This window comes from Giraffa tippelskirchi, chromosome 10 (assembly GCF_054371585.1).
Source record: "Giraffa tippelskirchi isolate mGirTip1 chromosome 10, T2T-mGirTip1v1.2.pri, whole genome shotgun sequence".
In the NCBI taxonomy this organism is placed as follows: domain Eukaryota; kingdom Metazoa; phylum Chordata; class Mammalia; order Artiodactyla; family Giraffidae; genus Giraffa; species Giraffa tippelskirchi.
The window spans coordinates 139,623,888-139,648,541 of record NC_137284.1 but is presented as its reverse complement, the minus strand read 5'-3'; the positions used below and the strand labels follow the sequence as shown (position 1 = coordinate 139,648,541).

The window sequence follows — 24,654 nt, the reverse complement described above, 5'->3', positions numbered from 1 at the left end:
CCCGCATCTCCTGTGTCTCCTGCTTTGGCAGGCAGATTCTTTACCACTGAGCCACCTGGGAAGCCCCAAGAAATCATATTATATCCTCAGGGTTCAGAGATGTGGAAGAGGTTTTCAAGACCTGGCCGGTTGGGGAATATCAGACTAAAAAACAGTGTCCAACGTGAAAGGATTTAGGAATCTGATACTTTTTGTAAAAATCCACACACAGGGAACAAATAAACAAGTACAGCATCTGAAAGGCCTTTTGGCAGCTGAGCGCTGGGCGCCTCCCACTCCGCCCCCCTGGCTGGCTTGCACTGGTGTGAGCACCACACGTAGGTGGAGGCTGTGGCTGTGCCAGCCCCTCTCTTCCCACCCCCAGGCGCTAATGAGACGCAGGGAGGATTGTTGCTGTTGTTCACCCAGACGTTTTTCTCCAGGGCTCTGCTACCAGCTTGTTAGCACATGGCATTAGTGAGTGAGAAGGCTTTAGGCTCTCAAGACAGGGTAGCGCCCTGCCTCAGCTTCCGAGGGGGTATTCTCTGGACACGGGTCCACAGCGTCTCCAGACAGATGCTCCAGAGTCCTCCAGCAGTCACCCAGGCCCCGTGTCCAGGGAACCAGGTTGTAAAGCTCACTCCCCTACTTGAAATTTCTTTTCCCATCTGTCTAGCGAAGGTGTGAATGGAATTAACAAAGAATGAGAGAGGAGGAAAAGGGGAGAGAAATTAACTGCACCCTCTTAACAGCACATCGCTATCATCACACACGCACATAAGCACGCGCACACACACACACACACACACACACACACACACGCACACACCTACTCATGCACAGGCAGCCCATCATCTGCCAAAGGAGACTATGGCCAACACACTAAGACCAAATTGGGAAGCTAGGAAAAGTGTTCCCACTACAGTGTGTAGTGTGAAAAGTGTTAGTCACTCAGTTATGTCTGACTCCTTGCGACCCCATGGACTGTAGCCCACCAGACTCCTGAGTCCATGGAATTCTCCAGGCAAGAATACTGGAGTGGGTAGTCATTCCCTTCTCCAGGGGATCTTCCTGACCCAGGGATGGAACCTGGGTCTCCTGAATGGCAAGCAGATTCTTTACCATCTGAGCCACCAGGGAAGTCCTGGTATGTAGTATAAAATCTCTACATGCGGGTTCCAGCTCTACTGCCAGCTAGCCGACCTTAGACCAGGCACCTGTCACTTCTCTGTACTGCAGTGTCCTTCCCTCACTGTCAGCTGTCCATGCTTTTCTCTAAGAGCAATATGATTGTTCCAGACCACCTATAACTTAACACCCTGGCCCACACTGGATAATTTATTCAGAGGAGGCACAATCCAGTTGGAATTTGTTACAGGTTCGGGAGCAGAGGAAAACAAGCTTTTACAAGGATGAGTTTCCTGACTTCAGCCACTCAACAGCAAGCTCTTCATCTGCCCAGTCACTGGGGTCCATGCTGCATTGATTTCCTCCCTTCGTTTATAAAGTCCCAAGATACAGATGTCAGTGACTCAAACACGCCTCAGTTTACTTGCTACATGGTTCACGGGCCACCCTCATGTGGGATCTATCTACAGCAGTGTGTTCTCTATACGGAAGCCACTTCTGGATCATTTCACATCAGATTCGCCAGTCTTTCATCTGAATTCCTAACACTTGTTGTTTGAACTTCTCATCTGAGGCATATCTGATGTCATCTTCTATTGGATTTAACTTTTTATGTTTCCTCTCAGCTAGATTGTTCTGCTTTTGAAAGCTAATGAGGGGCTCCATTCTGAATTAATGTGGAGGGGATTTTGCCTTAAATATATTTTATTTGCTATTTTTTTTTAATCCATCAGTTTTGTTTTGGTTAGTATATTCACAATATGCCTTTCTTCATTGTTAACTACTTTCAAACTTTCTGCATCTGTCTTCCATAGGTGTGAATAGATTTGACAAAAGATGTGGTAAAAGGAAAAAGGAAAGAAATTAACCAGTCCTCCCCCCTACTAGTACATCAGCATCACCACCAACACACACACACATACAAACACACACAAACACACACTCATATTATACAGACAACCAGATATCCACTATTAATAAAATAGAGTTTGGCCAAAGAACAAGGTGAAAAGAACAAGCTCTTCCTTATGAATTATATATTTTTCAGACCCAAACTTAAAAATTCTCTCTTTAAAAGGGCAAATTTAATCAGTTTCCTGGTGTGTTCTAATTCGTTTCTGTCATCTTGTTTTGTGTTTGGAAATTGTAGGTAAAACCCTCTCTGGCTTTTTCCTGTTTCTCCGTGTCTTGCTAGGTTTGCCAAGAATGTAAGGCTTGGACTGCTCATCACCTAGGTCATTTCTCAGGGTTGTGTTTGCTTAAAAAATAATCTAACAACATGAGGTAATGTCTCCCTTTAAGACATAGGGAAAGTTCATGGCCTGCTAAGAGATGGATTCCCCATGGACATTGTTCCTCAGCCGCAACAGACTCACCAACATGCAACATCTGTCAAGGTTCCTCCATGTCATCTCGCCCGGGACTTAGGGACCAAGAAGAACTGGAGCACACGTGATGCTCAAGGTGGTCACCAAATGACAGTATTTAGGTCCTTTTATCTCTGACCCCGAAGTTTCATGTCTTCTGTTAGCATCCAAAACACAGTAAAAGGCTAACTTATCAGCTTATAAGTAGGATTAACCAAATCAAAGACCCTTCGCAAACCTAATAATAGTTATCATGATTATTTTCTTCTATCATGGTTCCTATTGGAGTGATTCTGCTTTACTTCCTTTTTAGCCTCTATCACTTGAAAATTATGCATTGTATTTCTCTTATTTTATTGGTTCCTATAAATAATCACATTTTAAAGAAATTCTGAAGTTTAACAATGCTAAAAGGTTGTCAATATTTCTATCTCCCTTCAGGGCATTGGGCTTCCCAGCGGCACAGTGGTAAAGAATACACCTGCCAATGCAGGAGACATGAGACTAGGGTTCGATCCCTAGATTGGCAAGATCCCCTGCAGGAGGGCATGACAATCCACTCCAGTATTCTTGTCAGGATAATCCCATGGACAGAGGAGCCTGGCAGCTTCAGTTCATAGGGTCGCAAAGAGTCAGACACAACTAAGCACACACACACACACACACACACACACACACACACACACACACACACACACCCTTGGCATATACCCTTCAGGACAGTAAGTAAAATTCCCCACCCCACCTCACTCCTATCTTCTATGCTACCTTCTGTTATCCAACATTTTCGTTTCACCTTGTTTTAATCTACGTCTTTGTTATTGGTGTTATTATATTCAGTGCTTACTTAGATCTTTTTAATTGTTGTTAATTTTTTCACCGTTGCTTCTGGCTTTCTACTCCCTCCATCTGGCTTGGCTCCATCTCACTAATTGTATCCTTTAGTTGTTTTTTCAACTAGGGTCTGTGAGTCATAAATTCTCTTGGGTTTTGTTTTTATTGCTGCTTCTGCTAAATCGCTTCAGTCATGTCCGACTCTGTGCGACCCCATAGACGGCAGCCCACCAGGCTCCCCCGTCCCTGGGATTCTCCAGGCAAGAACACTGGAGTGGGTTGCCATTTCCTTCTCCAATGCATGAAAGTGAATAGTGAAAGTGAAGTCGCTCAGTCGTGTCCGACTCTTTGCGACCCCGTGGACTGCAGCCTACCAGGCCCTTCCATCCATGGGATTTTCCAGGCAAGAGTACTGGAATGGATTGCCCTTCTTTTCCCTTATATTTGAATGATGGTTTAGTTAGTTAGGATTTGACTTTTAGGGTGCTGGTTATTGTCCTACAGGGATTTGAAGATACACTTCCTAATGCTATCTATTTGTGCTGGTGATAAGTCTTTTAGTTGAATTGTAATTCCTTTGTGTACTCTTTCATCTCTGAAACCTTTAAAGATTTTCTCCTCATTTTTTATTTTCTGTAATTATCTACAGAGTGTCTAGAGTTGCATTTGTTTTTCTTTATCATTCATGGGACCTGATAGTCTTCAATTTAAGAATTTAAGTTCATTAAAATTCTGAAAAGTTCTCAGTCATTATCTTTGAAAATATTACCTCTCTCACATATTCTTTGTTCTGTTTCTGGCACTTGACTACATGCATTTTGACTACATACCTGTTAACTCCCTTTCACATTTTTTATTTTAATTTCTAGGTGATAGTCTCAATGTATCTTCCGGGTCATTAATTCTCTCTTTGGCCATGTCTAATATACAACTTCACACATACAATAAAATTTTTAATGATACAGCTTTTATTTCTAGAAGCACTCTTTGCTTATTTTTATTTATTTTTTAAATTAATTAATTTTAATTGGAGGCTAATTACTTTACAATATTGTAGTGGTTTTTGCCATCCATTGACATGAATGACATGAATCAGCCATGGGTGTACATGTGTCCCCCATCCTGAACCCCCCTTCCAACCCCCTCCCCATCCCATCCCTCAATGTGGTCCCAGTGCACCAGCTTTGAGTGCCCTGTTTCATGCATCAAACTGGGACTGGTGATCTACTTCATATATAGTAACATACATGTTTCAATGTTATTAAATCTATTTTTGTACTGCTCTGTCCTGTTATTTTATTTTCATTCCTCTTTTGATGTTTTTAAAATACCTTAAATATATTTAAATTGTAGTCTATTTAAAATTATTCTATTTCCCCTAGATCTTGGAATGCTAACTACCCTGTCTGCTGTTCCTTCTAAGTGTCCTTCATGATAGCTTGTAGCTTTCTATAGATTTTAATTTTTATTGTGAGTTTTTCAATGGCATTAGTTTCCTTACAAAATCTCATATCTTTGGAATATAAATGGTGGTGGCGTCTCTCTCTATAATACTGTATATTTACCTTTGCTAGCTTCCCCTGGTTTTACCAATTCTGGACCAGCATTTATGTTAGTTTCTAAGCATTACTTTTATGGTATACATTTGTACAGGTATTATGGGAATTAGGTTTCCAGTTTGTAGTACCTGACTCTCTTCTATTCAAGGCCTTAGCAGATATCAAATTTTGTTGAAACTTCCCCCAAATAGATCGGCTGAGTTTTCTTCTCCCCTAATAAATTCTAAACTTATGCCAGAAGGTCTCTATCCCTGCCTCTCAACTCACCGAGATTTGAGACCTTAATTCTTTCCTTGGATGGATGTTAAAATACCCACACTACTATATATAAAATAGATAACCAACAAGGACCTACTGTATAGCACAGGGAACTATACTCAAGATCTTGTAATAATGAATAATGGAATAGAATGTAAAAAGGTTTGTTGGCAAAGTAATGTCTTTCCTTTTAAATACGCTATCTAGGTTGGCCATAACCTTCCTTCCAAGGAGTAAGTGTCTTTTAATTTCATGGCTGCAATCACCATCAGCAGTGATTTTGGAGCCCAAAAAAATAAAGTCTGACACCGTTTCCACTGTTTCCCCATCTATTTCCCATGAAGTGATGGGACCAGATGCCATGATCTTAGTTTTCTGAACGTTGAGCTTTAAGCCAACTTTTTCACTCTCCTCTTTCACTTTCATCAAGAGGCTCTTTAGTTCTTCTTCACTTTCTGCCATAAGGGTGGTGTCATCCGCATATCTGAGGTTATTGATATTTCTCCCGGCAATCTTGATTCCAGCTTGTGTTTCTTCCAGCCCAGCGTTTCTCATGATGTACTCTGCATATAAGTTAAATAAGCAGGGTGACAATATACAGCCTTGACAGACTCCTTTTCCTATTTGGAACCAGTCTGTTGTTCCATGTCCAGTTCTAACTGTTGCTTCCTGACCTGCATACAGGTTTCTCAAGACACAGGTCAGATGGTCTGGTATTCCCATCTCTTTCAGAATTTTCCACAGTTTATTGTGATCCACACAGTCAAAAGCTTTGGCATAGTCAATAAAGCAGAAATAGATGTTTTTCTGGAACTCTCTTGCTTTTTCGATGATCCAGCGGATATTGGCAATTTGATCTCTGGTTCCTCTGCCTTTTCTAAAACCAACTTGAACATCTGGAAATTCACGGTTCACGTATTGCTGAAGCCTGGCTTGGAGAATTTTGAGCATTACTTTACTAGCATGTGAGATGAGTGCAATTGTGCGATAGTTTGAGCATTCTTTGGCATTGCCTTTCTTTGGGATTGGAACGAAGACTGACCTCTTCCAGTCCTGTGGCCACTGTTGAGTTTTCCAAATTTGCTGGCATATTGAGTGCAGCACTTTCACAGCATCACCTTGAGGATTTGAAATAGCTCAACTGGAATTCCATCACCTCCACTAGCTTTGTTCCTAGTGATGCTTTCGAGCAATGGGCAGTAACCCTGGCTAAGTCCTGCTGTCCAGTTTAAGCACTGGTGCTGCCCAGCTCATCTCTCCCATACCCAGGCCCTGAGCTTAAACAACAGTACTCCTTTCATTGACTTCTCAGAGTCCAGCCCAGATCTCAGAACCTCAGCTGCTGGATGAATCACAGGATAAGGAGCTGACGTGGGCAGCTGTTGCCATGCTCTCCTCCAGGGGATCTTCCCAACCCAGGGATCGAACCCAGGTCTCCTGCATTGCAGGCAGATTCTTTACCTTCTGAGCCAACATACACACACATAAATGGGTTCCCCAGGTGGCACTAGTGGTAAAGAACCCTCCTGCCAAGGCAGGAGACGTAAGAAATTCGGGTTCAATGCCTGGGTTGGGAAGATCCCTGGAGAAGGGCATGGCAACCCACTCCAGGATTCTTGCCTGTAAAATCCCCTGGACAGAGGAGCTGGAGGTCTACATACAGTCCTTTGAGTCTCAAAGAGTCAGACACAACTGAAGCAACATAGCACACATGCACATGAGCATAAATACATAGCATATTCATATCTACATAAATACACATATAAATATAATACTGATTATTTACATCAGGTAATTACACAGAAGCGGAATTGTTGAATCAAATGGTATGCATGTTTTTTAAAGTTTTTGATTCATTTTGTCAATATTGCCAATAGTCTTGCAAAAAGATTGTACAAAAAAAAAAGATTGTACAAATTCACCTTTAAGCAGTAGAATATGAGTGTCTACTTTTTCCCATAGCCTGCTCACACTGACTATAGTTAATGGAGCTTTTCTCTCTGTCCTTAAAAAAGTTTTATTGATGAATAATAATATTTTGCCTTAATGAGAATATTTTCCTTTACTTGTAGAGCTGAACATTTTTCATCTATTTGCTATATTAAATCTCTTTTTAAGTTGCCTATTTATTTCCTTTGCTTTTTCTATTAAAATGATTCATCTTTTATTTAAAAATTAATTTTAAGAGATCTTTTTATAGTAAGTATATTCATCCTTTATCTGATATGGATGTTACAAAAATGTTTTTCAGTTTATCATTTGCCTCTTCATTTGTTGATGGTATTTCCACATATGCAATGCATTTATGTCATCAAACTTATTAGTCATTTTCTTTATGGTTTCTGCCTTTAGAATTATGCTTAGAAAGACATTCTACACCCTTAGATTATATAACCATATCAATATTTTCTCTTGAGACATTTGCTTTACATTGAAATCTTTAATCCATCTGGAATTTATTATGATAAATTATGCAGATAGAAATCTTATCACACACTAAAATCTGGTACATTTATTTGGGACTGTTCCTGGGTTTTCATTGAAATCCATCGATCCATTGAACCACTAATATGCCAGCATTACAATTCTCTAATTTTGATGATTGAATAATACATCTTGATATGAGGCATTACATTTCAAGAATGACACCGACAAACCAGAAAGCACTGAAAAGTGAAGTTAGAAAACCACCTCATATAAAAAAAATTTTTTTTTAACTAGAAATATTTAACTTTGAAAAGAGAGGATTCAATTCCTGTCAAAAGTAGGAATTCAATAAGTAACCTAAGGGGGTTACATCAGAGCCATTTTTCAAATAATTAAAGATCTGTTATATGGATTAGAATGAATCTGGATGGCTCTGGAGGAAAGAACTAGGGCTAATGGATGGAAATTATTAGAAGAAAATTTGGGTTCAACAAGGGACAGTCCCTTGTTCAGCAAGAGAACAGACTGTCTCAAAGGAAGCTGAAGCCAGAGAAGTCAGCTCCTCTTCACTGAAAAAAGCTAAAAAATAGGTAACTAATTTTTCCAGGATGCAATGAAAGGGACATTTGTTACAAATAAGTGGCCTGGCTATTTGAAGGACATCCAAACTCTAAAATCTTCCCATCTACAATCTTATTATCCTAAAAACAAAACAAACAAATCAACATCATAACTTTACTGATATCAAGCCTCAACCACTGAGAAATCGGCACTGAAGGATCTTTAAGGCAATCCAGCTGAGCCATTGTTTCCCAAAACCTTAGAAGCTGTGGTTTGTTTTGTTGTTGCTGTTTGGGAGGTGGTTTGTGCAGGGCTGGGTTTGGGTTGCAGAATCTAAAGTGAATAGAAATGTATTAGGTACCCACAGAGCCTTCTTTATTATTTACACACTCAGGCACATCTCAGAGTGCCCCAGGGTACAAAGGGACATTTCCTCAAACAACCAGAAGAAAGTGGCCCAGAATCCTGGGATCTCATTTTTATCCGGCTTCTCCAGACACCATAGCACTGAGCCCAAGTCTGTCCTGTCCCCTCCTCACCTCCATGGGGAGTGGGAAAGAGAATTTCCTTTAATGCCGCAGTAAAATATTCTGAGGTCCTGGGAGCTGTCCCATTCAAATGCAGCGATCTTATCTATTATTTATCCCAGGGCTTTCAGAGAAGAGATGTCAGTCATGCAAAGAAGAGAAGCGGATCTTTGAAGCAGCCCTCTCTGGGTCATTTCCTTTGGAAGGAAGCGGCAGTCCAGAACAGGACAGCCTGGGTGTCTTCTGTCTGGGGCCAGTGTCCCTGAGCAGGAGATCTCACCACTGAGGACATGCGCTCAGCAGGCGTTCAGTTACTTAGGTACTCTGACTGTCGACCTCTGAAGACCCACAGTCCTGACTTCATTAAAGCCATAGGTAGATGGGGAAAGCACTACAGTCCATTATGGTTAGCAAAGCCCATCAGCTGCCTAAAGATACTTTGTGGGTACAAGACATGGAGCAGAAAGTGAGTCATACAAGATGCTACAAACTATTAAGAGAGATATAATTAAGCATTACATTATAAAGAGAGGAGTATATGGATCTTATACACATAATGTTGAGCAAAAAAAGCCAGACACAAAAGTTTTGTATCAATTTATTTATATAAGAAAAAAGCTTCTCTGGTGGCTCAGACAGTGAAGAATCTGCCTGCAATGTGGGAGACCTGGGTTTGATCCCTAGGTTTTGGCCTGATCCCCTGGAGAAGGGAGTGGCTACCCCCTCCTTTTGTTCTTGCCTGGAGAATTTCATGGACAGAGGAGCCTCGTGGGCTACAGTCCATGGGATTGCAAAGAGCTGGACACAACTGAGAGACTAACATTTTCACTTTTTTTCATTTATATAACATGTTAAACTGATTTATGGTGTTGAAGTCAAGATATTGGTTACCCTTTGGGGTGGAGAGTTGGAAGTGCCTGGAAGGAAGCACCCAGGGCCTTCTGGGATACTGGTGATATTTTGGTTTTTTTTTTTTTTGGCTGCGCCATGCGGCATATAGGATCTTAATTCCCTGACCAGGGATGGAAATTGTGTCCCCTGCGTTGAAAGTGTAGAGTCTTAACCACTGGACCTCCAGGGACGTCCTGAAGTTTCTTAATTGAAGTGTAGGTTAATTCAATGTCCTCAATTTGTGAAAATTCATTGAGTTGTGCTTTTATGATTTATCCACTCATTTGGATGTGTTATACTTCAATAAAAAATTCTGAACCAGAAGGGGGTTAAAAAAAAGTCTTTCCATAGGGTACTGATTAAATTGGCAAATAAAAGAAAAAATGAGGAATTTTTTCAAATAATCCAAAACAAGAGGAAGGTGGTAATTGGCACTTCTCAGCACAGATCTGAGGGCTCCCACGGTTCTGTGCCATTTAAATCTCCTAACAGTGTGAAGGGAAGGATGCTTTCTACATTTCTGCAGTGCAGGTACAGAGAGATTGTGTGACAGAGTCGAATCACATGGCTGGTAAGTGTGAGTCTTCTGGACTCAAATCCTAGGCTCAAGTTTTCACTAAATATTTACAACACGCACAGCAAAGTTATACCCTCAAAACCCAAGAAGGAGAGAAGAGCTTGATTTAGACCCTCTCCAGGCCAAGAAACTGAAATCCATGATGTCAAGGAGAACTTGCAAGTCAAAGAAGAGTTCGAGTATTCCCAGGGCCCCCAGTGGGTCCCCAGTTACTCAGGGACTCCTCACTTAGGCTTGGTACAACACTGGAATTCACTTTGGGTGTCCTCTGTCATCAGACCATACCAGTCCCTCCAGCCCAAGCAGCAGCTGAGTCATGGTATTTTACAGACCTCTCCAGAGCCAGAGAAGGGGAAGGGAGTGGGAGAGAGATGCAGAAAACGCAGGTGGCCTGTCCCAATTCAGACTTAATCAGATCAGTTAAGCAGAAACATGGGCCTCTGATAAAATTAAATTATGGTTTCTTCATGCCCTAATGGAAAGTTCATTGCCCCAGGCTTCAGGAAACTGTTCCAGTTACTGCCTTGGCCATTAAGTATCCATTCTAACCTCTCTGGGCTTCATTTTCTTCATCTGTAAAATGAGAAATTTAAAAGAAAAAATTTTCTCTGTGTCCCTTCCAGCCCAGACTTATGACCTAAAACACTGGAGTTCACACTTCTGCCTGGGAAAGGATGCTAACCCCAGATTTGAGCATAGCATTTAGTCAGGAAACCTGAGGTTACGTTTTTGACTCAAAATATGCTGCTTTGTCATTTAGTTGGCCTCAGTTTCCTATTCTGTAATAGGAAAGGACTGTAACCAAGATCAAAGAAGCTAATGAATGGTTCTCAAACTTGACCTTGTATAGCATCAGATGGTGGGGCAGGGGGCAGGGAGTGGAAGCTTATGAAAACACGGGTTGCTGGGTCCTACTCCTAGTACTTTTGACTTACTAGGCTTAGAATGGAGGCTAAGAATTTGCATTTCTATCCCATCCTCAGGTGATGCTGGTGCTGCTGGTCCCAGGATCACACCTTTAGGACCTCTGAGTTCAAGTGTTTAAAAGCTCATAATAAAGTATGAATCTAAACTGTTTGGGCTCAATCCAAATAGGAAATGGTTTCTAAGTGCTAAAAATGCAACCATGTAGATGATTCATGTTCTTATCTGACAAGCAGTTGAGATATAAACCAAATGTCCCCAAGCTCTACCAGTGTATGTGTTCTGTGGGGATGGTATTAATGCTGATAGCCCTCACAGCCCCCAGCTGAAAAATTCCAGACCAAGTATTTGGGAGACTCCATATGTCTACACGCAGGTCTCATGCTCTTCTGTGAGGTTCTCTCTTTGTTGATCTTCTTCCCCACACCCCGAAACACGTGAGAGTGGTCCCTGATCACAGCTGGTAACCCTGGAGGATGAAGCTTTCCTGACCAGGGGTGATACAGTGCTGCGCCTCAAAACCATGAACTGCCCATTCCCTCCAGCCATCACAGAGGCATCATCTCCCCACAGAAAAGCGAGAACTCCCTCTGTTCAACCCTGTTGCCCTTGTCAACTAAGCCCTGATGGAACACTGTCTGTGTCCTTCACAGAAATACTTAATTGCAGAGATCAGATTCAGTGCTCATCAGGCCACCTTTCCTTTCCCGGACTGCATTCCAAGCTGCTCTTGCAATCAAGATGGGACCATGTTCTGGTTTATAAGGGGCAGTGATGAATGTGCAACTTCTGGGCCAAATCACCAAAAAGGGTCTGTGATTTCCCCATGCCCTTTGTTCTCTCTCCAAGGACACGGTGTTACATGTTCCAAAGGTAGAGTAGATACAAATGACTTAGATTCCCAAGACTCCTTATAGACAAGAGCGGGAAAGACAGTCAAAGTTGACTTAGTGAGCAATGAACCTTTATAATTAACCACTGAGTTTTCCCCCACAGCACAGGTTAGTCTAATCTGAGACAAAACTCTTTTTGCTTTGCTTACTAGTCCACATCCTCTGTGTGTGCATGCATGCTAAGTCATTTCAGTCATGTCTGACTCTTTGCAACACTATGGACAGTAGCCTACCAGGCTCCTCTATCCATGGGATCCTCCAGGCAAGAATACTGGAGTGGATTGCCATGCCCTCCTCCAAGGGATCTTCCCAACACAGGTATTGAACCCGTGTCTCTTATGTCTCCTGCATTGGCAGGCAGTTGTTTTTGTTTTTTTTTTAAACTAGTGCCATCTGGAAAGCTCCCGTGCCCTCTAGGGCTCAGTCAAGAACTAAGAGTGAGGCCAGAGAAGAGACACTGTAAAGTCCTTCCCATCTCCACATATTTCGCATTTTCCCCTTAATACATTTCCCTCCTTCTCTACATAAATATCACCTGCACATAATCCCAGGGAGCAGTGTCATAAGCTTACTGCTCAGGAGAGCAGTCATATTTAAGTCACAAAAGGACCTGGTTGGTGGTAATGATGTATGAGGAAGAGCCCATTTGTTGTTACTGGGGGAATGGAGTGATAATAGTACAGTGCTGACTATAAACCACTCCCCAGAATATGATGCTGCCAGGTATACCTGAGAATCATCTATGCAGAAAGAATCACCTTTCCTTGGTGGGGGAGGGACTGTACATCTTTCTTTTGGGGACAATCCTACCATTGGGATAAAAGCACATTAGTTTCCTTTAATCTGCTGTAACAAGACAAGGAAAAGCACTGGGATTTCTCATGTACCTACTCCTTGAATATGTACTCATGTTCAACATCCTTGAACATCCATTTTCAGAAATGAAAATGCCTTCCTAATGTTGCTGGGATCCTGGTACATGTGCATGGATCCCAGTCTGGTTCTCCTCCTAGTTGCTAGTCAAAAAAATATACTCAGTTTGGCAAATCTTTAGCTTCAGTTCAGTTCAGTTCAGTCACTCAGTCATGTCCAACTCTTTCGACCCCATGAATCGCAGCACACCAGGCCTCCCTGTCCATCACCAACTCCCAGAGTCTACTCAAACTCATGTCCATTGAGTCAGTGATGCCATCCAACCATCTCATCCTTTGTCATCCCCTTCTCCTCCTGCCTTCAATCTTTCCCATCATTGTCTTTTCAAATAAGTCAGCTCTTTGCATGAGGTGGCCAAAATATTGGAGTTTCAGCTTCAACATCAGTCCTTCCAATGAACACCAGGACTGATCTCCTTTAGGATGGACTGGTTGGATCTCCTTGCAGTCCAAGGGACTCTCAACAGTCTTCTCCAACACCATAGTTCAAAAGCATCAATTCTTCGGCACTCAGCTTTCTTTATCATCCAACTCTCACATCCATACATGACTACTGGAAAAACCATAGCCTTGACTAGACGGACCTTTGTTGGCAAAGTAATATCTCTGCTTTTTAATATGCTGTCTAGGTTGGTCATAGCTTTTCTTCCAAGGAGCAAGCATCTTTTAATTTCATGGCTGCAGTCACCATCTGCAGTGATTTTGGAGCCCCCAAAATAAAGTCTCTCACTGTTTCCATTGTTTCCCCATCTATTTCCCATGAAGTGATGGGACCAGATGTCATGATCTTAGTTTTCTGTTATATGTATAGCCTAATTTTGGGGAAATCAGTATCTTGATAATAGAGTGTTCCCATCTACAAACATGGTCTATCTCTTAATTTGTTTAATTCTTTGCACATTACTTGGATTCTTGTTATAATTATTAATGGGTATTTTTTAGTTTTTCTTGCTATTATAAATTGCATCTTTTTAAAATTAATTTTTTTAATTAAAATTTCTAATTTGGTTAATGTGCTTCCCTGTAGCTCAGTAGTAAAGAATCAACCTGCCAGTGTAGAAGATGTGAGTTCAATCCCTGGGTTAGGAAGATCCCTGGAGAAGGAAATGACAACCCACGTCAGTATCATTGCCTGGGAAATCCCATGGACAGAAAAGCCTGGCAGGCCACAGTGCTTGGGATCACAAAGAGTCAGACACAACTGAGCAAATAAGCATGCACGCACACAATTAATTATAATATTTTCTATAAATAGTAGATACCATTATTAAGTTAAGAGGCTAATCCTAATTTGCTAAGAGATTTTTCTTTAATCATGAATGCGTATTGAGTCCTATTGAATCCTTTTCTCTGCATATATTGAGATGATCAATTTTTTCCCCACTTCATCTTTGAAGAAAACAAACTGTTGTAGCCAGGATAAATCACAGAGTATTAGATTATTAGAACTGGAAGCATCTTGAGATATCATCTCAGATTCTGAATGAGACTCCCTTGGCATTTGAACTGGGGAAATCTTTACTGTTTGAGATTGTCTTACATATTACAAGAGCACTAACAAATCTGGTGTCCCTGTTAGAAGCCAGATACACTCTTTAAGTCATCCAGAAATCAAAAACTGTCCCCACATACTTACAACGTCCTCGGAGGTGCCACTGCACCACTTTGGCACCCCAGGATCCCCAGAGACCTCTCGGACACCCAGAGGCCTGTAGGGACTGTCCTAACCCAAAAGTTGCCAAATGCCTCCTTCAGACTAGCTTTAGGACTATTTTGACCTTACCCTGCTCTGAAATCTCCACTCCTGCTCCCCAACCTCCCATCCTTACTAAAGAGTTGCTGAATTATTCTAACTCCTTCTAATATCCTTTTGCTCCTGCCATAAGCAACCCTTCTGGGATCCCTGTGTTCCCACTGTAAATCACTCTAAAGACCCATCTCTTTTCCCTACTCCTAAGCCTTTGACTGTGTGGATCACAATAAACTGTGGAAAATTCTGAAAGAGATGGGAATACCAGACCATCTGAGCTGTCTCTTGAGAAACCTGTATGCAGGTCAGGAAGCAACAGTTAGAACTGGACATGGAACAACAGACTGGTTCCAAATAGGAAAAGGAGTACGTCAAGGCTGTATATTGTCACCCTGCTTATTTAACTTATATGCAGAGTACATCATGAGAAATGCTGGGTTGGAAGAAACACAAGCTGGAATCAAGATTGCCGGGAGAAATATCAATAACCTCAGATATGCGGATGACACCACCCTTATGGCAGAAAGTGAAGAAGAACTAAAGAGCCTCTTGATGAAGGTGAAAGAGGAGAGTGAAAAAGTTGGCTTAAAGCTCAACGTTCAGAAAACTAAGATCATGGCATCTGGTCCCATCACTTCATGGGAAATAGATGGGGAAACAGTGGAAACAGTGTCAGACTTTATTTTTTTGGGCTGCAGAATCACTGCTGATGGTGACTGCAGCCATGAAATTAAAAGACACTTACTCCTTGGAAGGAAGGTTATGGCCAACCTAGATAGCATATTTAAAAGCAGAGACATTACTTTGCCAGCAAAAGTCTGTCTAGTCAAGGCTATGGTTTTTCCAGTGGTCATGTATGGATGTGAGAGTTGGATGGTGAAGAAAGCTGAGCGCCAAATAATTGATGCTTTTTTTTTTTTTTAATAAATTTATTTATTTTAGTTGGGGGCTAATTACTTTACAATATTGTAATCGTTTTTGCCATACATTGACATGAATCAGCCATGGGTTTACATGTGTTCCCCTTCCTGGACCCCCCACCCACCTCCCTCCCCATCCCATCCTTCTGGATCATCCCATTGCCCTGGCCCTGAGCCCTTGTCACATGCATCGAACATGAAATGGTGTTCTGTTTCACATATGATAATATACATGTTCCAATGCTATTCTCCCAGAACGTCCCACCCTCACCTTCTCCCTCAGAGTCCATAAAATTGTTCCATGCATCTGTGTCTCTTATTCTGTCTTGCATATAGGGTTATCGTTACCATCTTTCAAATTCCATATATATGCATTAGTATACTGTATTGTTGTTTTTCTTTCTGGCTTACTTCACTCTGTATAATGGGCTCCAGTTTCATCCATCTCAGTAGAACCGATTCAAATGTATTTTTTTTAATGGCTGAGTAATATTCCATTGTGTATATGTACCACAGCTTCCTTATCCATTCGTCTGCTGATGGACATCTAGGTTGCTTCCATGTCCTGGCTATTGTAAACAGTGCTGCGATGAACATTGGGGTAATTGATGCTTTTGAACTGTGGTGTTGGAGAAGACTCTTGACAGTCCCTTGGACTGCAAGGAGATCCAATCAATCCATCCTAAAAGAGATCAATCCTGGGTGTTCATTGGAAGGTCTGTTGTTGAAGCTGAAACTCCAATACTTTGGCCACCTCATGCAAAGGGTTGACTCATTGGAAAAGACCCTAATTCTGGGTAGGATTGGGGGCAGGAGGAGAAGGGGATGACAGAGGATGAGATGGTTGGATGGCATCACTGACTCGATAGACATGGGTTTGGGTAGACTCCGGGAGTTGGTGATGGACAGAGAGGCCTGGTGTGCTGCAATTCATGGGGTCGCAAAGAGTCAGACACGACTGAGCGACTGAACTGAACCGAACTGAACTGGCACTTCTCAGGAAAGTCATGCCTGACCTGACACCGACCAATCCCACCGTGGGTCTTTGCAGATACAATGATGAAACCAAGATGCTGCTGCCTTCTGCCCCTCCTCACTCAGCCATGGGCTTTCCAATAAGAGAGGAGCATTCAACAGCTCCAAGCTCCCTCTCCACCTTGGGCTGCAAGGCACGGTGCCAGCAGATACCAGGAGAGCTCCGCCCAGTCTTCTTCAAGCCTGACCTCTCGTGGGTGTTGGGGGAGCTGCCCCGCAGCCTCCTGGGAAGAAGAGACGCAAAGGTAGGTCTTTGTCATACATCCTTACTTTCTAAACCATTGCTTCAGAGGATATGGGGGCTCTGGGTTGGAGGGTTTGTGTCTGTTTTGGGCAGGAGGATGGCGGTGGTGGCCGAGGTGGGTGGACAAAGTTATGTCCAGAGGACAGACTCCATTGCCTTCTCCTTGGAAAGGGAAGTCGAAGCAGCTAGTTCCATTTGGGATGTGAGTTTACCAGGAGGCTTGTGAAATCATCTCATCCACTCCAGCCAAAGCATCACACGTATATCAGAAGCTTTTCTTTGTCTTAATGCATTTCCTTCCTGTCACTCAAACATTTATTGAGCATCTGTTTTGTGTTTGAAGATAAATAAGCCATTTCTCAAGCTCAAGAGCTTCCCAGTCAGGTGGAGAGAAACCCAGGAACGTTTCAGGAGATGGTGCCCAGCGTCCCAGCAGAGGTATGAACTAGCATCTATCTACAGGAGCGGGGCTCAGAAGGCTTCTCAGAGGCGAGTGCTGCTTGTCCCTCTGTCTGAGGCTTACTTGGAGGGTAGGTAGGCAGGTACAGTCATTCCAGCAGACATGGGTGGGAAGCACCCACTCTACAGCTCTTGCATTCCCATATCTACCTGCCCCCTAGGAAGCTTCTACTCCAGCCATAATGAGGCTCTAGACTCCACCCTTCAGTCAGCAAGTATCCAAGGAAAGAGGAGGAGGGAGCAATAAGCAACACCAGACACCAATGCCAGGGAAAGAAGTGGTGGTGGTGGTTTAGTCCCTAAGCTATGTCCCAGTCTGCAACCCCATGGACTGTAGCCCGCCAGACTCCTCTGCCCATGGGATTTCCCAGGCAAGAATACTGGAGTGAGGCAAAAACTATTACAATATTGTAAAGTAATTAGCCCCCAACTAAAATAAATAAATTTATTAAAAAAAAAAAAAAAAAGAATACTGGAGTGAGTTGTCATTTCCTTCTCCAGGGAATCTTCCTGACCCAGGGATCAAACACATGTCTCTGGCATGGTAAATGGATTCTTTATTGCTAAGCCACCAGGGAAGCCTAGGGAAAAAAGAAGTGTATGCAAATCTGGCCAACTGGCTCAGCAATGACAGCTGGCCAGAGATGGAGTCCAAGTCCAACATGGGCTTCTTTGGGTTCTCAAAGTATGTACATTTGAATCACAGATGCAAGCAACGGAAAGAAATTCTAGAAATTATTATTATAGAACTTTCTTGGTATTAAAGCTGCCATAACAACTTCTTAAGTTTCAACTATCTGATTCTTTATAGTCATGAAATAAATAAGAATTGCCAATGAGGAAGAGAACAAAAAGTAAAATTCCTAAACCCCTTACTAATTTACTTTGATGGACAGAGGGCATTTTTCTCCTGCTGCTTGCTAGCTGTATGTTCCAATACAAGTCACTGAACCTCTCTGAGCCCTTTACTCATTTATAAAGAAGATGTGGTACATATATACAGTGGAATATTACTCAGCCATAAAAAAGAACAAAATAATACTGTTTGCAGCAATGTGGATGAACCTAGAGATTATCATACTAAGCAAAGTAAGTCAGAAAGAGAAAGGCAAATACCACATGATATCACTTATATGTAGAATCTAAAATATGACACAAATGAACTTATCTATGAAACAGAAACAGACTCACAGGTGCAGAGAACAGACTTGTGATTGCCAACGTTGAGGTGGATGGGGAGGGAAGGATTGGGAGTTTGGGATTAGCAGACACAAACTATTATATATAGGATAGGTAAACAACAAGGTCCTACTGTATAGCATAGGGAACTATATTCAATACTCTGTGATAAACCATAATGGAAAAGAATATGAAAAAGAATATATATGTATCACTGAATCATTTTACTGCATAGCAGAAATTAACACAACACTGTAAGTCAACAATATGTCAATAAAATGAAAAATAGACCTGTAAGGAGACATACCACCCACCCACCCAGCCAGCCAGCCATCCACCCCAGGAAGGGAATGGGACTAAGGACACACAAACGCTACGAGTTCCTGGATGTCACCACCCTGCCCTATCAGGGAGGACAGAAATACAAAAGTCAACAAAAAAGAAATACAGATGACCCAATGACAAACTTAAAATGTTTATTTGGCCCTACTAGAAATTTAAAATCTGTAAATAAAAATACCAATTTCCCCCACCTAACACTGTAGCAAGTGTTTTTGAAATGAGAATTCTTGGTGTCTATGTGGGAGCTGGGAAATAGTTCCTCTTCAACCGTGGTGCTGGGAATCCAGATTGTTGTAACCTTTCCAGTGGGCAGGGGGAGAGGGTGGAGGGGTGGCGAGCAGGTGTCTCCTCCCCCACAGGGCCTCTGAGTGCTGCCAGCTCCTGCCCCCCAAGCAACTCTTCTAAATCCATAAAAATGTGTACTTGCTCTGACCTCCCTGCTTCATTTCTAGAAATTTATCCTTGAAAATAACAATGGCATGTGCAAAACATATAGCTATAAAGATGTTCTTCACAGCTCTGTTTGTAACATTTAAAAGCTGAAAACAACCAAAGTGCCAGCAACGGATGCTTAGCGGGGGTGGCAACACATCACGGAAGCCGCTCCACTTGAGAGCCAGAGAGAGTGTGGTGGGCTTCAAACCCCAGCTCTTCTGCAAGCTCCCTGGGTGACCCTGGGCAAAATCTCGCCTCCACACCTTATATTCTTAGTTTTAAAATGTAGAGAGTAATAGTATTTACCTCCTATGTATGTAATAAGGAATAAATTAGATGATGTGTATAAAGCTTAGCCCATGGGAAGCATTTTATAAATAGTTCCTATTATTAAATAAATTATGCTATAACCATATGATGAAATTCACTGCAAACATAAAAGAGATGCTAGATGTAGAAAACTATCTAATGATGCTGGGAAATGTTTATGGACATTGTTAAGTGCAAGGACCAGGTTATATTACTGTGTGATGTCTGTTTTTACTAAAAAAAAATATATATATATATATATTCAACAGAAATAGACTCACAGACATAGAAAACAAACTTCTGGTTACCAAAGAGGAAAGTGGGGAGGAACAAATTAGGAGTTTGAGACTAACAGATACACACTATTATATATAAAATAGATAAACAATAAGGACCTACAGTATAGCACAGGGAACCATATTCACTTTCTTGATGATAAAGAAGAAACAAGAATCATTTTTAACTGTAAAGACACTCTAGAAAACGGAGGTAGAGAACGGTGTCCTGCAAAATTCCCAGCAAGGTATCCCTACTCCATGCTCTTCCAAAGAGGAAAACGCCTAAGAAACACCCTAACCAGAGGATGGCAGGTTCCTCAGCTTGTGAACCCATCCTGAAGCTGTGGGTGCCACCACCCACCCTCAGTCCACCTACCGCAAGGATGCAGCTAAAGAACAGAGAGCGAAAAGGCCCAGGAAACTAGAGGAGGGGGAGGGGAGAGTCTCCCCTTTGCCCTGGACCTTGCCACCCTCTCTGATCCAGCTTACCCAGCATCCCTGTTTCCTCACTGTGTAACCTTCTCATGTGCTTTTCTTCACCATGGGATCTCCCCGGACAGAGCCAATTTGGCCCCAGTACCACAAATGAAGGTCCAGGGCAGGATGGGCCATTTCCTGGCCAGGTCCCCTTCCAGGTCAGGCCAGAGCAGGGCTGGAGGGGATAAAAGGGAAAAAATCACACTGAAGAAAGGTGGCCTATCCTTTCTGTTGAACAAAGGGAAGAGAAGGTGGGTTTGGGGTGACCTGGAAATAGTCAACTGGCCTCTACTACTCTCCCCAGATCCACCTCCCAAGCAAGCACCATTTTCCGAGCATGCAGGAGGGTGGAGGCCCCCCAGCTATGGACGGATATGGAAGGAACCTTCGGGGTTTGGCTTTTAGGCTGGAACCCATGGGCAGGTGCAGAGTCCTGTTCATTCCCATGGGCTGTATCATTACCACTTAACATCTATGCTGCTCAGCCACATCCACAGAGGCCTTCACATACACATCAAAGGTGTTTGTGGAGCCATAGTGGCTTCCAGCTACCTGCAGTAACTCTCTAGCTCTCCTGGGGACTGGCACACTTTAGGCTCGCTTTCTGAAGAGGTTTTCTGGAGGGTTAACCCTTGACTGGGTGTACCTAAACAACTGGGACTTGGGGTGATACTCCAAGGGTAAGAAAAAGCTTCTCGCTCATGTCTTTAAAATAAAACAAAAACAATAGTAATACTTGCTGACCTGCCAAAACCACAGGACTATGGTGATGAATGAATGGGATTGTCCAGGAAAGACTTGAAGGGCCCCAGGAAAAGAGGTATTTTAACACATAGAGAGGGTTGAGGCTTAATTCTGTCTGACAGCAAAGCCTTGCTCTTCACTGCTACAGGAATAATTGTAGCTTGCAGATAGAGCTAGCTGCCATGTCCCAGGGGACCCCAAGTGGCATGGCTACCTATAGTCAGGGGCTGGACCTCTTCAGCTTTGAATATCTCGAAAAGTGAAAGCATTCCTTTCTGTACCGTCCTCACTCCAGAGCTTTTGACTCTCACATGCCTGATCCTTGTCATTTCTCAATCTCAGGGGGAAAGTGGCAAGGAATGCTATTTGGGGATAAAGATGGAAAAAGAAAGAAAAAGTGTTCTGAGCAAGGTTACGTGGGGGCTGGTGGCAGCCATTCCCTCCATTTGAAAAGCCCGGCTGTTCCTGTTCATCACCTGCGGCCCTTCCCACCCTCCCAGCATTGGCTGGAATGCAAAGCAGGCCTCCTTGCATCCCACTCTTACCCTTGACTAATAAAATTTCCCTTCCTCTCTGTGGGAGCTATTTCTTTTGTTCCTGAGAGCTTAAGGCCTTTTGGAATGCCAAATGACAATGACAGGACTCTGAGGGGCCCTACCTGGGGTACATTAGGAGTGAGTCATAAGCTGTGTTTGCCTAATTGAGTTAGGACCCGTCAGTCATCAGTGATGTTATAAATACAGTGAGAGCTGGAAATTCTTCTCAGACAGGAAAATAACAGGCTATGCAAAGTGGATCTGGGGCTTTGAGATGGAACAGCCTCTTTTTAGAGGCTGCAGGTGAAACAGCGGGTGCCTGTGTGACCTCCACGGAGGCAGACACACTTACCCATCACCACAAGCCTCTCTCCCTCTCTCTCGATCTTGTGCTAGGGTGAGTACAGAATTCATAGGTGAATGGGGACCTGTTCTTGGGCATGTTCAAGTCAAGGTGTTGGCAGATATGATTCTAGAACCAGCTCCTCTCCCTCAGGGGACCCCTGTAACACATTCCCTTGTTGCCAGGAGAGGAATTACCCATCATCCTCCCTTCCTCTTGTCAACGGCTGGCACTGTCTGAGTTGGAAGGCAGGCTGACAAGGTTAAGGAGAGAGAAGATCTGATATGCTATCATGCTTCTCAGGTCCGTGATAGGCAGGCTTGTGTGGAGTGGGCCCATGGCCTCCCTCTGTTCCCCTCCCTAAATAACCCTCCGATGTGCCAATCAGAGACGAAGATAAGACACTGACTCCGAGTCTTCCTCCCAGAGCCTAAACCTCGAGGCAATTATTTATGGGGCTCTGCAGTGTCTATCAACCAGCCTCAAGCCCGGGGCCTCCTTTCCACATGGTGCTGCCACAGTAACATGGACTGCAGGGAAGGAGGGGTAGCTCTTACACACTCCCATGCATCATCCTGGTCACCATCACTTGACAATGACAGCCACTGAAAGTTTAGGCCATGTCCATCGATGAAACTGTCGACCGTGAGACAGACCTGCCATCTGTGACCACACTCCCACCGCCAGTCCTCTAGACCAAGGCTACTAAAAGTGCATATCGGGACTAAGCTGCAAGCTGTCTGTTACTGGTCCATTGTGGTTGTAAACACAGCAATCAAGAGCAAGCTTTTGAAACTTTTACAGCAGTCTGGCAGAGTAATGTTAACATGTTTGTTCTAATAATTTAAAAAGGACTTGTATTTTTATCTTTCCATTTCATTTTCCCAGAAATGTAGTCTAGAGAATACATTTTAAGAAATATATATATAGCATCAAAATACCACTCTGCAATAAACTGTCCGAGAAAAACCTTTGTTCCTTCATCCCAGATAGTTTGAGAAGAACAAATCTAGTTGCATCCACTGCTCCAGAAATATGGCATCGAAAACCCTAGGCTGCTGACTATCTGTTCTTTCATAGGAATTCTAAGAGGCCTAGAGAGAAAGGGAGAAGAGAGCAGAAGTAGAGAGGCAGACTGGCAAACGGAGAAGGTGCATCCTTCCAGAGCAATAAGCTCCACCTAAAGCAAGACAGTCTGAGTGCCAATAAACTGATGGGGTGAACCCCGCCCTTTCTGGCCCTCTTTCCTGAGATTTTTGACTGTGGAGCAAGTCAAGAAGGAGGGCAGTACACCACAGATGTGGCCTCTCTCGGGGGCTGACCCAGGAAGCCTAGGGTGTGGAGAATATAATGCCATCTGACTCTTCTGGCTCAGCCTGGTTGCCCCAAGGCCCTCTAGACTCTACCCAGCATGTGTAGAGGTCCTTACCCCTAAAGAGTACAGGGTGACTGGAACCCCAGGGCTCCCTGTCATTGGAGTTCAGCAAGACTTCCTGAGGGAGTTTTTCAGCTCAGGCAGGCTATCCAGGCATTAAGAACAAAAGCATATAGTCAAACATCCTCAAATCCCGAGTCTGGTTTCTCTGCTTCCTGCCTACGTGACACTGGGCACACAGGTATTGAGGCCTCAGTGTCTGCATCTGCAAAATGAACATAATGGGACTTCTTAACACTGGCAGTCCCATGGTTAAGACTCTGTGCTTCCAATGCAGGGGGCACAGGTTTGACCTGTTACTCAATTTCAGGCTCTGAAGCATTAGCCATCTTGTACCTTTCACATCAGCTGAAGAGTTCTTCCAGGTTCCCAGCTCCTGGATCCCTCTATCTCATCTTTCTAAAGGCCGAGCCTCTCCCTTGCAGAATACTCTAGATATCAACCGTTGAAAAAGGGAGGCAGGGCCAACGCGTGGAGAAGACATTTGGTGAGGTTGCCTAACTCTCAATAAATATTTATGCCACTTGGTGAGTCAGTTTTGGAGCCAGGACTTCCCCCTGGGCTTCCCATGGAGGAATTTTAGTGCAGGATGAGGGGAAAGCTGAATGCCAGCATCTATCCCAGACATGCCCTTGAAAACCTCAGGGAAGTCCCGTATGCGGCGAGGGGCAGCCAAAAACAAAAACTGAAATCCATATAACAATACCTGATATTTGCTGATGGTTATACATTATATGCTGGGCTTCCCAGGTGGCACAGTGGTAAAGAACCTGCCTGCCAATGCAAGAGATGCAAGAGACATGGTTTTGATCCCTGCATTGGGAAGATCCCCTGGAGAAGGAAAGGGCAACCCACTCTAGTATTCTTGCCTGGGAAATCCCAAGGACAGAGGAGCCTAGCGGGCTACAGTCTATAGGGTTGCAAAAAGCCAGACACGACTGGGCTGGGACACACACATATACACATTTATATGCTAGATATTAGCTATTGGCTTTATCTGGAATGTCTCGAAATAACCCTTGGAGATAGATATGTTTATTCTTATTTTCTAGGTGAGGAGTCTGAGGCGTAGAGAGGTTAAGAATTTGTCACATTCACACAGTAAGTAAAAATCAGGACTCACTCGTCTTCTGCATTCCTCTTCCAAGAGTTACTAGGTTTAATCATTATGGGATACCTGACTCACCAGATGGCTGTGAGGATAAAAGAATGCACATATCACGGTACCTTCTACATATGAATTGCTACTGCTCTAGACATTATTTTCCCAGGGCTATCCTGGGACCTTTGAATGTCCCCTGGCTTCAAGGC

The 24,654-nt window shown here is 43.2% G+C and overlaps 1 long non-coding RNA gene across 1 annotated transcript in view; it reads right to left on the bottom strand.

The window, feature by feature from the left end:
- The window catches only part of LOC145523143 (uncharacterized), an 88,639-nt gene extending 66,567 nt beyond the window's left edge, over positions 1-22,072 (bottom strand). The window contains exons 1-2 of the long non-coding RNA XR_014066381.1: positions 21,918-22,072; positions 20,298-20,460 (exon numbers count right to left, since the gene is read on the bottom strand). This is a non-coding gene — a long non-coding RNA (uncharacterized LOC145523143). The remainder of the gene's footprint in view (positions 1-20,297; positions 20,461-21,917) is intronic.
- Positions 22,073-24,654: the final 2,582 nt, after the last annotated feature.